The 13,353-nt window shown below is 43.9% G+C and overlaps 1 long non-coding RNA gene across 1 annotated transcript in view; it reads right to left on the bottom strand.

The window, feature by feature from the left end:
- LOC149854167 (uncharacterized) overlaps positions 1-13,353 on the bottom strand; it is a 154,456-nt gene that overhangs the window by 56,803 nt on the left and 84,300 nt on the right. The window contains exon 2 of the long non-coding RNA XR_016438853.1: positions 7,808-7,976. This is a non-coding gene — a long non-coding RNA (uncharacterized LOC149854167). The remainder of the gene's footprint in view (positions 1-7,807; positions 7,977-13,353) is intronic.

The raw sequence follows: 13,353 nt of genomic DNA, 5'->3' as shown, positions 1-13,353 counted from the left end.
TTTTATAAGTTTATGGAGTAGATTCGCTAGCTCGTTATGCAAGTTAAAGCCTGTGATGTTGCTGAATACATTGCCTTTTCTTGTTGCAATTCACTCAGGCTTGGCTGTTGAAGATGCTGGACTAGACTCTTAGCTACTCTAAATACACACAGCCCTCTGGATGTTAGTGGAGCTCCACTGATTTATACCAGGTGAGCATCTGGCTTGTAAGGAGATATAGATTGGAAGAATAGCATATCATTAATTAACCTCTTTGCTGAAAGAGGAAAGGCAAATTCTTTAATATATTGGAAAATCCTCTGTCCATGGACCCGATGCAGAGTCCCTCAGGATTGAAGCAGCACGAGAGGTCTTCTCATGAGCAACCCAAACAAAGCTACAGGTTTCCTTTCTTCCTGCAGATTATCACAGTGGGAATGCTAAAGGATCTTGCACATCTTTGATCACAGCAATGGAAAATAATCACCAGAACCCTTTCAAATGGACTCTGTGCAAGCATTAGTTAATAATGGAGAAGAGGTGGCAAGGAAAGTTAGGCACTGCAAACTACAGGAGACATACAAATAAACCATGGTTTCTGATGGACAAACCCTGTGCGGTGCTGTATACATTGAGAAGAAACTCAACTGTGCTTCCCCCATAACCCGGAGAAGAAATACTTGACTTCCCCATCTGTTTTTGCGGCGCCATCTCTTTTGTTCCTCCTGCACCAGCTACATGGCAAATTGCTCCCACCGTCTTTACCAGAGTCACTGTAGCCACAGTGGGAGGGGGCGTATTCACAATTAGAGTACATCTACACTGCTTCTGCAGTGCTCTGAGGGAGGACTCTCTTGAATGCTCTAGTATGCCTCTAAACACTCTCCGGCCACATGCTGCAAACCCCAAAACATGGCAAAGTTACTTCAGAGGCATCCTCCCACAGCTGTGCTTGATCACCCTAGAGTCCTCCTGAGGAGAGCTGCGCTCTGAGTCTCCTGCACTGCTAGCCAGGTGTAATGCCCTCGCTAGGGTGCTATGGGTCCTGGTCTGCATGCGAGTGGATATGTGCTATAAGTTGCATCCAGCTTCACCTAGAAACAACTAGGTTTTTTTGTTTTACTCAGACAGGAGTAGCTTATGATTAATCCCCACCGTGTGGGGCTAAGATGATGGTTTTTCTACGCGAGCCTTGACAATCTTGCTTAATTGTGCTGTGATCAAGAGCAGGCTGGCAACCCGAGCCAAGTCTGTGCGCAGTTTTAGCTCATTGCAAAGAGTTAAGTGATGCCTTTCCTCAGGATGGTGCGGGGGAAGGAGTACATCTGTATCGAGTCATTATTATGCACAGGAGAAAGAATCACACACGACTCTTCACTGATTTGTGCTTCTTCAGCAAATTTAAAAGTTGCTGGTAAAGGACTTTCTGTATCAAACTGAATCAAAGCACAAGCAGGCTCACTAATGAGGGGGCAGGCGGGGAGAAGGATGGAAAGTTAGGAAGCAACATCTAGTTTGTATTCCTTCAGTGATACAGTTTGTTGATGCAGTGTTAAATTAAGTCCCATTAATTCATTGTGAAAACAAGCCTTAGAGAATAGTATGGAATTTACAGTTTCTTCTCCTGAATTAATGTTGCATGGTAGCACTTTATTTTAAGAATAGTTAATGCTAACTCAACAGTGGAAAGTCTCTGATACATTTGAAATGCGTCAGCCTTAGATGGCTGCTAGTGTACCTGCTGTGATCCGTGTTTTAAAAACAGCTGAATATTTTCATAGCTGTGATTCATCTTTAGAAGAAAAAAGTATATAAAGTAGAGGCCCAGGAGGATGTAAATGTACTTTCCCTCCACTTTCTTTAATGTCCTTAAAATCAGAGTGAAAAAAAAAAAGTATCGGAGCCAATTCAACCGTTTATACTCTCCCCCCAAAGTAGTGGTCTATTCTAAGTCTTCCGACTGAAAGCAACTGAGGTTGTGCAAGAAGTGGAGTGTGAATGCAAACAAGGTTGGCTCCAACAGCGATAGAAGCCCAGTTGGTGGGAACTTGTAATGGGCTGAAATTACTGTAAGCTCTTCCTGGAACTGGGGATTTCTTTGAAAGGACCATTGGTCCAGGGAGTTCTGCTGAAGCAGGATGGCAGGGTCAGAGCATTACGCTTTCCATGTAAACTGCCAAATTATGGGCCCATTAGTTGGAAATCATTAGCTTGCAAATAGTTTACTAGGGGCATACAACGGTCTTGATTGTGCTTGTTCATCCAGAGTGGATGGAGAGGTCACATGGTTTTGTGTCCCTTTCCTGACTGGATAAATAGCAGTGTGAACCAAGCTTCTCACTGAATACTTACTTTTACAAGTTCTACAGTTGCCTTCTCTCCTGCAGTTTTACACTTGGTTGTTTCCACCAGCTTTTCTACTAGGAAAAATTAGTTGAAAACTTGGAGAATGAAGACAAAAAGGGATAGTGACTCAGACCGAAGAAATTCAGGTAAGCAGTCACAAGAAGTCTTTTATATGTTTTGCCCACGTCTGTAACATCCCAATCTGGAGCACCGAGGATAAGCACAGACAGTCAAAAAGCCTGAGGCTGAATTGATTCAATCTTTGCAGGTTAGTTTAAGCTGCCTAGGTTGAACCAATAAGCAAGTGAACAGACATTCACTTTTGATTCTGCAAGTGCAGCCACCTGCCTGCAGTGGCCCAGGCGAGAAGCTGGGGGGCACATGCTCAGATAGACCAGACAGCTTGAGACAAAGCTAGCCCGCCTGCCCACCCTGCAAAATGGGGTTTGTGGGGAGGTGCAAAGCATCCTGGGATGCTGAGGGACTGTGAGTTAACTTGAAGCTGGAGAGGGTCTGGGACAGAAGTTTAATAAACTGATTTAACTGAAATCAGTGAAGTCTGATACTATATCCATTCAGGTTCGTCTTAAACCAGTTTTGCCCAGTTTGAAAGCAGTTTCTGTGCACTGAACTTCTGTCGCGTTACAGATTTGAACTGGTTTCCAATCACTTATACCAGTTTATGTGTAATTTCTGTCCCAACCTAGACAGGTTAGCAAAGAGACTTCAATTTGCTCAGGTAAACACTGAGCCAAAATAAGGATAAGGAAATACAAAACAGACAACCATGTTCTTTCCCCCACCTGCAGTGGCAAAGCAGACAAAAAAAAAAAAAAAAAAAGGGAGGAGAGAAGAGAAAGCAAAAGGAACTTAACTAGTGTCAAATGAATGACAGCTTCACTTCAACTACATTTTTTTCCTAAATTCCCGAAGTTTGCCATTTTCCAACCATTGAATGTAGCCCTTCCTGCTAGCCTGCTGCTGCAGTGTTTGTGAAGCAGCTTGAGGAGGAAAAGGAACTGCCAGGACAATGGACTTTCTAGGAGCTGCACTGATGCTCTCAACAACTGTTCTTTCCTTAAGTTCAATAATAATAATGAAATTATCTGGAAAGTGCATGCTTTATCCTTTGCAGCTGGGAAAGCATCATGTCGTCATGCAATTAGTAAGTGCAACGAGAGAACCACATCTGAAATCCTTGTGTGCTTCACCTTAAAATAAAACAACATAGGTACCTGCTACTCTGGTATTTGATATGTTGTACAAAGGTAGCAAAAGGTAGCTTAAAGACCCAGGGCAAAATATAGGCTGGAACATGGTGGTGATGGATTTTATGTTATAGGGTCACAAACTTCATCTAAATTGTTTCCACAATTGAATACAAACAAACACGGTTCCCCCAGTCCTTTGCATTTTGTACACATTTTAAAACCAACTAGCCCGAGCAAACTACAGGTGCAGTTTTTGACAGACAGTTTTTTTGTGTATTCTATTTTATAAGATAAAACTTTGGAGTCCAGTGACTTCATGATGTCTGCTTGGGATGTCACCACTGCTTTCACATAAAAGGTGCTTCATGCCTCTTTAGGGACGGGCAGCTGTGCAACATCCTGTCAAATTAAAATCCAGCCTTTAACTTGGGTTTCTTTTGCATCCAAACATGGTAGTGCTTTGAACAAGTGGCTTTTATTATGGGACTGCAGACTGCACCTTGCATTCTGCTTTGAGGGGTTATTTGAACAAAGTTCCTGATAACATCCCATTTGATCCATCTAAGCTGAAGCATATGGACCTTAATTCTTTAACTAGCTGAGATGCATTTCCAGGTTGGGGGCTTTGTGAAAAAAGAAAAAAAATCTGCATAAAAGATTTATATAAGTGAGAAGCACACTCTCTCCTCATTAAAATATCAGTGTGGCTGAAAACAAAAAGGATTCATATCTGCTGCAGGAGGCTGTCAGAGATCAATATGTTCCAACATATGTTTTAATGCTTCCTGAGTTCTCATGTGCGTCTCGTGAGACTTTTTTATTTATCTTTTTTTTCCCAAGGTTATGAAACCAACTGTTTTCCTATGCATATATATATGTTTGAAGCACTGAACCGATTTTCACACTAAATCTCTTTCTATAGAAGGAGAGCAAGGAGCTGGCTTCTTATTCCAACAGTCCAGAATAAGATTATGTGAGGAAAAAAGTCTGAGATCTTCCTACTGTGCACCACCTTAAGTAATCACTAGGCACACATGTGGGTAGCAGATTTTTTTTCCAGGAAGGGGGCTAATCACAATTTTCTCATTGTTATATAATGTTGCACGGTCTGCATTCATGGTTTTCTAATGTTTTTGTGACAATGGATCTTCTGGAAAGTGATGGGCTGGTAGAGTTTCTGAATCCTTATGTCTCTGGCCAGTGGAAGAAAGTTACTTACTCATGTGCACCATAGGTGAAAGAGTACAAGCAGCAGGAGACAGCTTTTGCAAAAAGCAAAATGAGAGACAGAGAAGGAGGGAGCGGGGGTGCAGTATGGAATAAGATAGAGATCAGAAGGGATGCAAGCTAAGTAACTGGCCTGGCATCAGAAAGAGATTCCCAGATTTCTCTGTAATTTGTCTTTTGAGGTGTGCTTGCTTACTAACTAATCTGATTTTCCATCAAATCAATTAACAAACACTGGGAGCCCAAAAGCTGCTTGAAGTCAATACAAGGCAGGACGAACAACATCCTGTGCAGAATGCAGCAGTTGGCCATTCACACGTACTCCTGCAGCTGTTCAGAGCTTGAGGATGGGAGCAGATGTAGAACATGGTCAGCTCTGCAGGGTACTGCCTTGAAGAGCATCTGAGACATAAGGAAGGCATTTCCTTCAACACAAAGGCACAATCTCGTGGTTTGAGGGCTGGGCCATGAAGCCAGAATCCCCAAGCACTGTCTCAGCTTTTGCAGAGAGGGTCCATTTTCAGGCTATTCTCATTTTTCTCTTAGGGGAGATTATTTTCCTCCCAACCAAAGACGGATATTGCAAGTAGAAATCAGTGAAAACTTTGCTTAATGTGGTTTCCTTTTTCTACTGTTGCGTCTGACTTTAAATCTCTCCAAGCTCTTCTGGGATGGGACAGAGCGCATGCCTCAGCCTAGTCAATTAATGGGCAGTTAACATAATGAAATAGGAAATCGTGGTAGCAGTACATGTGAAAAGGTGCCTTCCCCCTGCTTTTTTAAATATGGCAGTAATCCAATACACCTGCACAGCACCATCATCTGAGGATTCCCAGTGCTTTTCTAAACATAGCTTGAGCACTATAGCACTCCCACAAAAATTACTGTGTGCAACTTAGGATAAGTCTGTAGAAAATCCAGGAAGAGAACACAGTTCCTAACTGTACTGATGTATTTGCAATATATTATGGTATACTTTGAATTCAAGTCACAGTGAATTCCTTGGTAAAGGAGAGACAAAATTAAGCCCAAGGCTTATTTTGCTGTAGCTGCATCTCTTTCCTATAAATGCCTATTGTTCAAGATGGGCTGTGATTTCATTTTAAAATGCTACGGCATTGTGCCCACACCACATGCTGTGCTTAGTGCTCCCGGGTGAGCACAGAAAAAAACTTGAAATACAATGCAGCATCAACTGAGGCCACCTCTCCCCAAAACAACTTTCCCTTCCTATCATACTGGGGCAGCATGAATAGTAGGGAAGGATCCCACCATGCCACAAAAACCACAGTTTCTTCCTTGTAAGTCAAAGTCAGGATCTTTCAGATCAACTAGGGGAGGAGAGTTTAAGACCTCAGTGCCTAAATGAGTTTAAGACCTCAAACCTTTAAGACAGCCCTACCACCAGACACCAATCAGTACCATAAAGTTCTCCTGGGGCTGCCAGGAGTCTAGGTTAGTTTCAGGCCCCCTTAGCCAGAGATAATGATGATAAAAATTGGACAACAGAAAAAAAACCCAACCATTTTCGGGCCTCTTTTTTGTCCATGCCACAGCCAGCTGCTTGGTTCACCTATGCCTGTGTCTAGCCCTGAGACCAAACAAGTACAATTGGAGGTCAATTGTTTGAGTAACTGACTCAGCTGAAGCCACCTATTGTAGTTGGGACTGAAAACCATGCAAATCTGTCTATCGTTTTACAGGACTCCCTTCTAAGTGTTCTCCAAAGGTCCTGAAACCGTTCCTTGGGACTTGAGTGGATCGGACAAGAGTAGAGCTTCTGCAACTCCAACTGAAATGACACCATGCTACAGGACCTCCGAGTGAAGTCTTGACAGAATAACCACCGGTTCAATTACTAGGTGATACAGCTTTGCCTCACTCCTGGAAACTTCTCCATAGCAGCGGAGGGAAAGATTCAATGGGTTTTCAGTAAAGATCCGATGAGGATACGACTGACACAGAATATTGGTCTGCGTATCTTTCCTGCTTACTATGAACTCATAAACTTCTGCACTGTGAAAGCCGCACCCCTCCCTCCTTGTGTCTAATGATGAGGCTGGTCTGAGGGAGGCCTATAAATATATAAGGGGGTGTACATCAGGGCCTGGGGGAGTACCTGTTCACCAAAGCACCCCAGGGGAAGACAAGAAACAATGGACACAAACTGACTGAAGATCGCTTCAGATTGGACATAAAGAAAAACGTTATGATTCAAGTGCCTAGAGTCTGAAACAGACTCCCGTCACCTACCCTGGTGATGTTTAAAAAACATCTTGATGCACACCTTGTTGGAGTCATCTGACCCCAGCAGTTTTTCCTGCCCGAGTGCAGGGGGGCTGGCCCTGATGATCTCGTGCGGTCTCTTCTAGCCCCTAACATCTGGACATTTGAGGCTGGACTCGATGATCCTCCGGGGTCCCTTCCAACCCAAATGTCTATGAAAGTCTATGAATCTATATTCAATACAAAAAAAAAAATACCCCCCCCAATGATACTCTAACTTTCAGACCCCCAGTGCAGACCCTTAATGCAACAAGCCAAACAGCTTGTGACAGAGGGGCTATGCTAGGGACAGCACAAAAAAACTTCACCAAATTCTAAAAAAATAAAAATAAAAAGGGGGAAAAAAATCCTAAAAATTGCTGAGCCAGATTGAAATTACCCAACAAACCGTCCTTGTACATAGCACGGATCAGCCTCCTGTAAGACTGCACAGCCCTGCACTGTCTCTAGCAGTGCAGAGAGACAGCAAAACAAACAATCCCTTTCCCAAACTGCTTACAGTTCAGATAGACAGAACAGCCAAAGGCAAGAAAAGCCACTGAATCCCTTTAAAACATGGGGGACCAGGACCATATCATCAGTATCTTGAACTTATAGCGTGGCATTTTTGAGTTATCTTGTCTTTCAAACAGTTATTAGACGAGATCTTACCCATTTGCAGTCTTGCAAGAGGCCATATCATATTTAGCAAGAGTAGGACTTTTAGACCAAGCGTGCCAAATACACTAGAGTATACTGGGTAATTATATTTTGCTTACCTACAATTCAAGCTCCCTCAGCAAACTCCTTGCTGCTTGTGCACAGAAGTTTATCACAAGGATGCAGCTTCTGCATTGGCAGTCAACTCCAGCCATGGTCACACTTCACCAAGGAGCAAAGCACATGGCACACGGCCACGGAGCTGTTCTGTAGGCCAACGTAACCCACCTGCAATAGAGAAAAGACCATGAAGTTTTCGGCCAAGACGTTCTTCTCAAATGTGAGGGCTTGGAGCACAGAATGAAGACAAGCAATAATCAAGGCCAGATAAAGCATAATTCAGACACCAACTCCACACCGCTCCTGCTCTTGTACTTGGGGTTTTTTGGTTCGACTAAGAGAACCAGACTGTTCTGAATCACTCAGACCTTTGATTAACTGCCCTTTACGTATAGCAGAGTCAGAAATGTACCCCTTGCGTTCCAGTGCTCTGTATCCTCTCTCACACAATTATACATGGTTTGTCATGAATTATTATTGCATCAGCATGTAGAAGACAATGGGAATACAGTAGGAAAAAGGCAAGATATTTCCAGCTCTGGTTGCTGGTTCTTCTCTATAATATCATAAATATGGCTGAAAATATCAAACACTGGTTCCAAAACGTGGTGCAAACCAACAAAATTAAACAGAGTTTCATGTCAAACATGGACAAAGCCACAGGCAGGCACACATGTGCTCCAAAGGAACAGTGAGCCCATTGTAAGCAGCAGTTTAAAGGCCCAGTACACCCTGCCGGTCCACAAACACTGGGGCCATGAAAACAGCTCTTTACAGATGAACATACTCAAATTGAAATTCAATATTAGTAAATGTGTCAGTCTTTCAGAGTAGAATTTGAACAGCACAGCAGGGGTTGTTGGAAAGGAGCTGCCTTTCTTGCTGATCATTTGAAATATGCCTTAAGTCTTCACTCACTAGCATTTTATTTACATGGCTTTCTTAGAAATTTAATCCTTTTAAATTAATCAGCTTGGCCTAGGTGCAAGGCAGTAGACTGGGAGGAGAATTGGGTTCTGTTCCTGACTTGGCTTTTACTCTTTCTGCATCCTTGCCTCACATCTTAATACAGGAAGAATATACTTCGCTTCCTCGGCTCCACAGATGAGAAGCAACTACGTGGGCAAGGTCCTGAGTTGGAAAAGGAGGTTACTGTAAAGGCTGGAGCCTGGTTCCAGTTGGCATCAGTTCCACTTCCTTTGTGGCCTTGGGCAAGACCTGATGCAAAGGATGCAAGAGTTTTTATTTCAGAAGGTCTGCGGAGTGGCAGTAAATGGGAACATGGCAAGACAAAGCCATAGGGGAGCTCACTGCTTTTGGCAGCACCAGAAAAGAGAGTGCTTTACAAAGCCATCCTCATCGCACCCCTGCCGGCAGGGTACTAATATCTCTATTTGACAGAGAGAGAAACAGAGAGGGATGGGTGAAGTAACTTGCCCAAAAGACTCACAGGCAGTAGTACCCAAGATGTGGGTACTTACTCTTCTCCGGTATACTTTATATACCAAACTATCACTGAACCATTCCTCCTGTTCCTTTTAAATGGAGGGTAGATTCAGACCTTTGCCTGCTATCTGTTTGTACACTGGGGGATACCAGAATCTGATGAGGCAACACAATCATTTCCACAGCTCATGGGCCTTGGGAACTGGATTTTTTTTTGGCCTCACTGCCTGGGAGACCATCTGAAAATAATTAAAGATGGAACCTTTTATGTGGTTTACGATGCTTTGATCAAGGTTTTTTAATTAACCTATCTTGCTTTAAGCTATTGCAAGTTCATTTCACCCTGGTCGACAATATCATAATGGAATTGATTATAATACAGTAGAGAGCTTAAGTAATGTGTTGCAGTGGAGGAAGCTGTCGATGCTAAGCCTATTTATTAACCCGTTTGCTGCTAAACAGAATCATATGATGATAGCAGCATTGTGATCAGCCTGATATTTCAGTGACGAGATAAGTCTCGTATAATTGGCAATCCAGTTCTTTTTTATTATAGTTTAGGCCCTGCTTTGGCAAGGCAGCTAACCATGGGTGTATCAACAGGACCGACTGGATTGTAACCCGGGTACACCCAAGGGTGTGCCCTATTCTCAGTCGGATGGGATGGGATGGGTAGGCAGGAGGGGGTCCTGTGAGGGGGATGCCAGAATTTCGAGCAGATCCCTCTTTTCTCTATAGAGTTAGCTCAAGCCCAAAGTTCTTAACTATATACAATTTATTGAGTTATAATATATATAAACAGAAAACTAAATATCATATACATATATTTACACAGTGAACATTAACAAATAATCAAGGTCAAACCCTAGATAACACTATGTACCCATCACAATAAAACAATTTTGGCAGAATCAACACAATACATCACAATACAACATTTCAATTACAAAACATACAGCACAAACATGAACAATCTTAATAACATTTATTCCTTAATATAGTCCCTCACCCATGGCAAGAGATAGTCCTCCTTCCAATGGGGTCCCTTGGGGGGCGGGGTGTCCAGGAAGCACCAAGGGCCCTTCCCCTTAAACCCTTGACTAGGCAGGGGGCTGCTCACCCAGCCCCTTCTCTGGGTCTGCCTGCCCCAAACGTCTTTCCCCTGTGGGACCCAAGGGCCCAATGACTCATGCCTCCTCAGGTGGCAGTGGTCAGGGCACAGCTTGATGGGGTCTCCTCTGCTGCAGCACCTTTGAAGGCCTCTCCCAAGCCACTGAGCTCCTCTCCACCCTGTGCCCTGCTCTGGGCACTGAGGGCTCAGCTCCTCTCAGCTGTTGCACCATTGCTGCTGGCTCCTGGGTGCTGGGCCTCACGCTACAGCACTACTACTTCCCCGTGCCCTGGCTTCAGTACCAAGGGCTCTCTTAGCACAGGCTGGGTCCTTCAGGCTCTGGCTGTCCATCTTCACACCAGGTGGCTAACCCAAGCAGCCTCTGCTGCTCCCTGGCTCCCAAGGCTTGGGCCCATGCTCCGCCCTGTGTAACATGGAATTTGGCTGCCTGCAAGGAGATGGGGCCTGAGACACCACTGCAGCTCCAAGGCCCTTGCCCCATGCACCGTGTGGCTTGCTGGCCATGCGGAGGTTGCAGGCTCGAGCCATTGCTTGCGGCTCCCAAAGCCTGGGCTCCGTGCACCGAATCACACAACGTGATGGGCCCAAGGAGTCTCACACCGCTCCCAGGGCCAGGTCTCCCTGCACTACCCCCGTGCGCCATCAACAGCCTGAGCGGTCTTGCAGCGCTCCCAAGGCTGCTCCTCCAGTGGCAGCTTCAGGAGCCTTGGGCCTACTGCCCGCTAGGGGAGAGCTCCCCAGCTTTTCTTGAGTCCCTTGCTGCATCTGCCCAGCGTGCGCTTTTATTTACACTGGAGGCCCCGCACCTGAAGTCTGCTGGACCTGCAAAGCACAGTCTTCAATCAGGTCCAGGAGCTTCTGGCATCCCCCAGCTCCAAGCAGGGGTGGGGCAAGCCCCTCCCAGCTGTTACCTGATTGGTGGAAATGTTCCACCAATCCAAAATGTCCTTCTCCAAGCCGGGCTTGCCAGGCAAAAGCACTGAGCCAGCCACAGGATACTTCAAAGTTACACAAATGTGAAAGTATTTTGTAGTATCAGTGACATTGTCTCATGTCAGAACAGTTTCATTAGGAGTGATTTTCAATTTTTTTTCCTCAGGCAACCTTACAATAAAAAACCTCACCTTTCATTAAAACTCCTTTCACCCTTGAAAACTTAGTGAGAAAAGTTACTACAATATTTTGACCACTGCATTTTCTATAGAAGTGCCTGGTAGACTCTACAGGATTCTGTAAGAATCAAGTCAGCATAGATTTGGATCTTATATTTTATAGATGCAATCAATGCAGCAACACTGCAAAAACACAGCAAGCAAACTTGTTCTTGACAGATGAATGTTAGGAATGAAATCTCCAGTACAAAGATCAACCTACTTTTAAAAAGAGGGGGCAAAAAAGAAAGTCAAGTGAACAACAAAGCACACATTCTCTATGTACAATTGCTGTTAGAAAGGGGGTACATAATATTAACAAATTCAGTTAGATTAGAATTAATGCAAATTAAATCAGCATGCCCAAGAGACCCTGATTCTGCTTTCACAAGGGATCTGCTGCTGTACACAAGCTGTTATGCACTCTTCTTGTAGTTAAACACATTAGAGGCCTCTTAAACATGTATGAGAGAATACAGAACATCTAATGGAGATTGAGGGACCTTGTTATTTTGTCAAGGGTTGTTTTGGGGAAATAAAATTAAAATTGATGATGCAGCCACAAAAGAGGTTTAGACCAATTTTGGAACAGGAGCGAACAGACCCATAACTTCTGACGGAAGCTGGTGAGAACAGCTTATGAAAGATCGAAGTAACCTATAGAGGCATTGCAGGCCTGGAGAAATGAAATGCCAATAGCAGGAGAAGGACGATGTTGGGGAAGCTGTGGATGGAAATGACAGCCAGCAAAAAGAATCAAGCAAGAAGAGGCATATCGGAAAGGGCCAGACAGGCCAGAGAGAGAACACCATCTCAGCCCAAGCTCCTTACTTTCTCTTGAATTGACATTACAATCATCCATGGACCTTTGAAAAGAACTGCAGAACTCCAGGGGACTCATGGACAGAATATCAAGCTCTTATTTAGGGGTTTACATATCACAGACCTGGAAAGTAAGCAGCATTATTTCCATTTTACAGATGGGGAAACCATGGGTCGGAGAGTTAGGACCTACACCAAGCCTAATGTTTCCTAATGTAGCACTCTACACAGTGGGCCATGTTGCTTTCCAAGCAACCTTTTTTTTCCTTTAAAAAGGGGATGTCAAGGAGCTGAACAAACATTAACATAGGTCATAAGCTTTGCCAAGTGATTTCTGGATCAAACAAACAACTTCTGGCTGAGCTCGAGCTAATGATTTGGAAGGACAATGACACTGAGAAGCAGATGTTGACAGCTCCAGAAGAAGAGATTGATGCCCTTATTTTCTTGAGATCCAGCTTTAATATCTCTTCCTCTTATAGGCATAGAGGCACACAGTTTACAACATCGTACAAAGACCCTGACCTGACTCGCAGTGATGGGACCAGAAAGACTCCTGTTGATTTCAAGGGGGTTTGAAACCCCGTGACCCATGTAGGAACCAGGAGCATTTGCACCTGGCAGGAGCTACTCAATACCCCTCAGGAGGAACCAGCCAAAGGCTGATCTTCTGAAAAAACCTTTGCAGATTTTAATTATTAACATCATGGTGCCCGATCAGTGGAAACAAAGAACGCCCCATACCTAATCAGTCCCTTCTGCTCTCCATTAATTCTCTCTGGTTTAATGGCTTTGTTCAGTAGTAAGTGATGGAGATAGCAATACTAGGTCTCTGAGTGCTTTCATTAAAGGTTAAAATATCTAGTGAACTTGAATTAGAACAAGAGACTAAAACAAAATTCAGCATGTTAAGAGATTTACAGTATGCTGTACCAGCAACTTCCTGATTGGCTTTTTAAATGTGCTGTCCTAATAAACCCTTCAGAGCAAGTAA

Source organism: Crocodylus siamensis, chromosome 13 (genome assembly GCF_052110815.1).
Source record: "Crocodylus siamensis isolate JL-2025a chromosome 13, ASM5211081v1, whole genome shotgun sequence".
NCBI lineage: Eukaryota > Metazoa > Chordata > Crocodylia > Crocodylidae > Crocodylus > Crocodylus siamensis.
The sequence above is the reverse complement of the archived record's forward strand: the minus strand, read 5'-3'. Positions and strand labels throughout refer to the sequence as shown.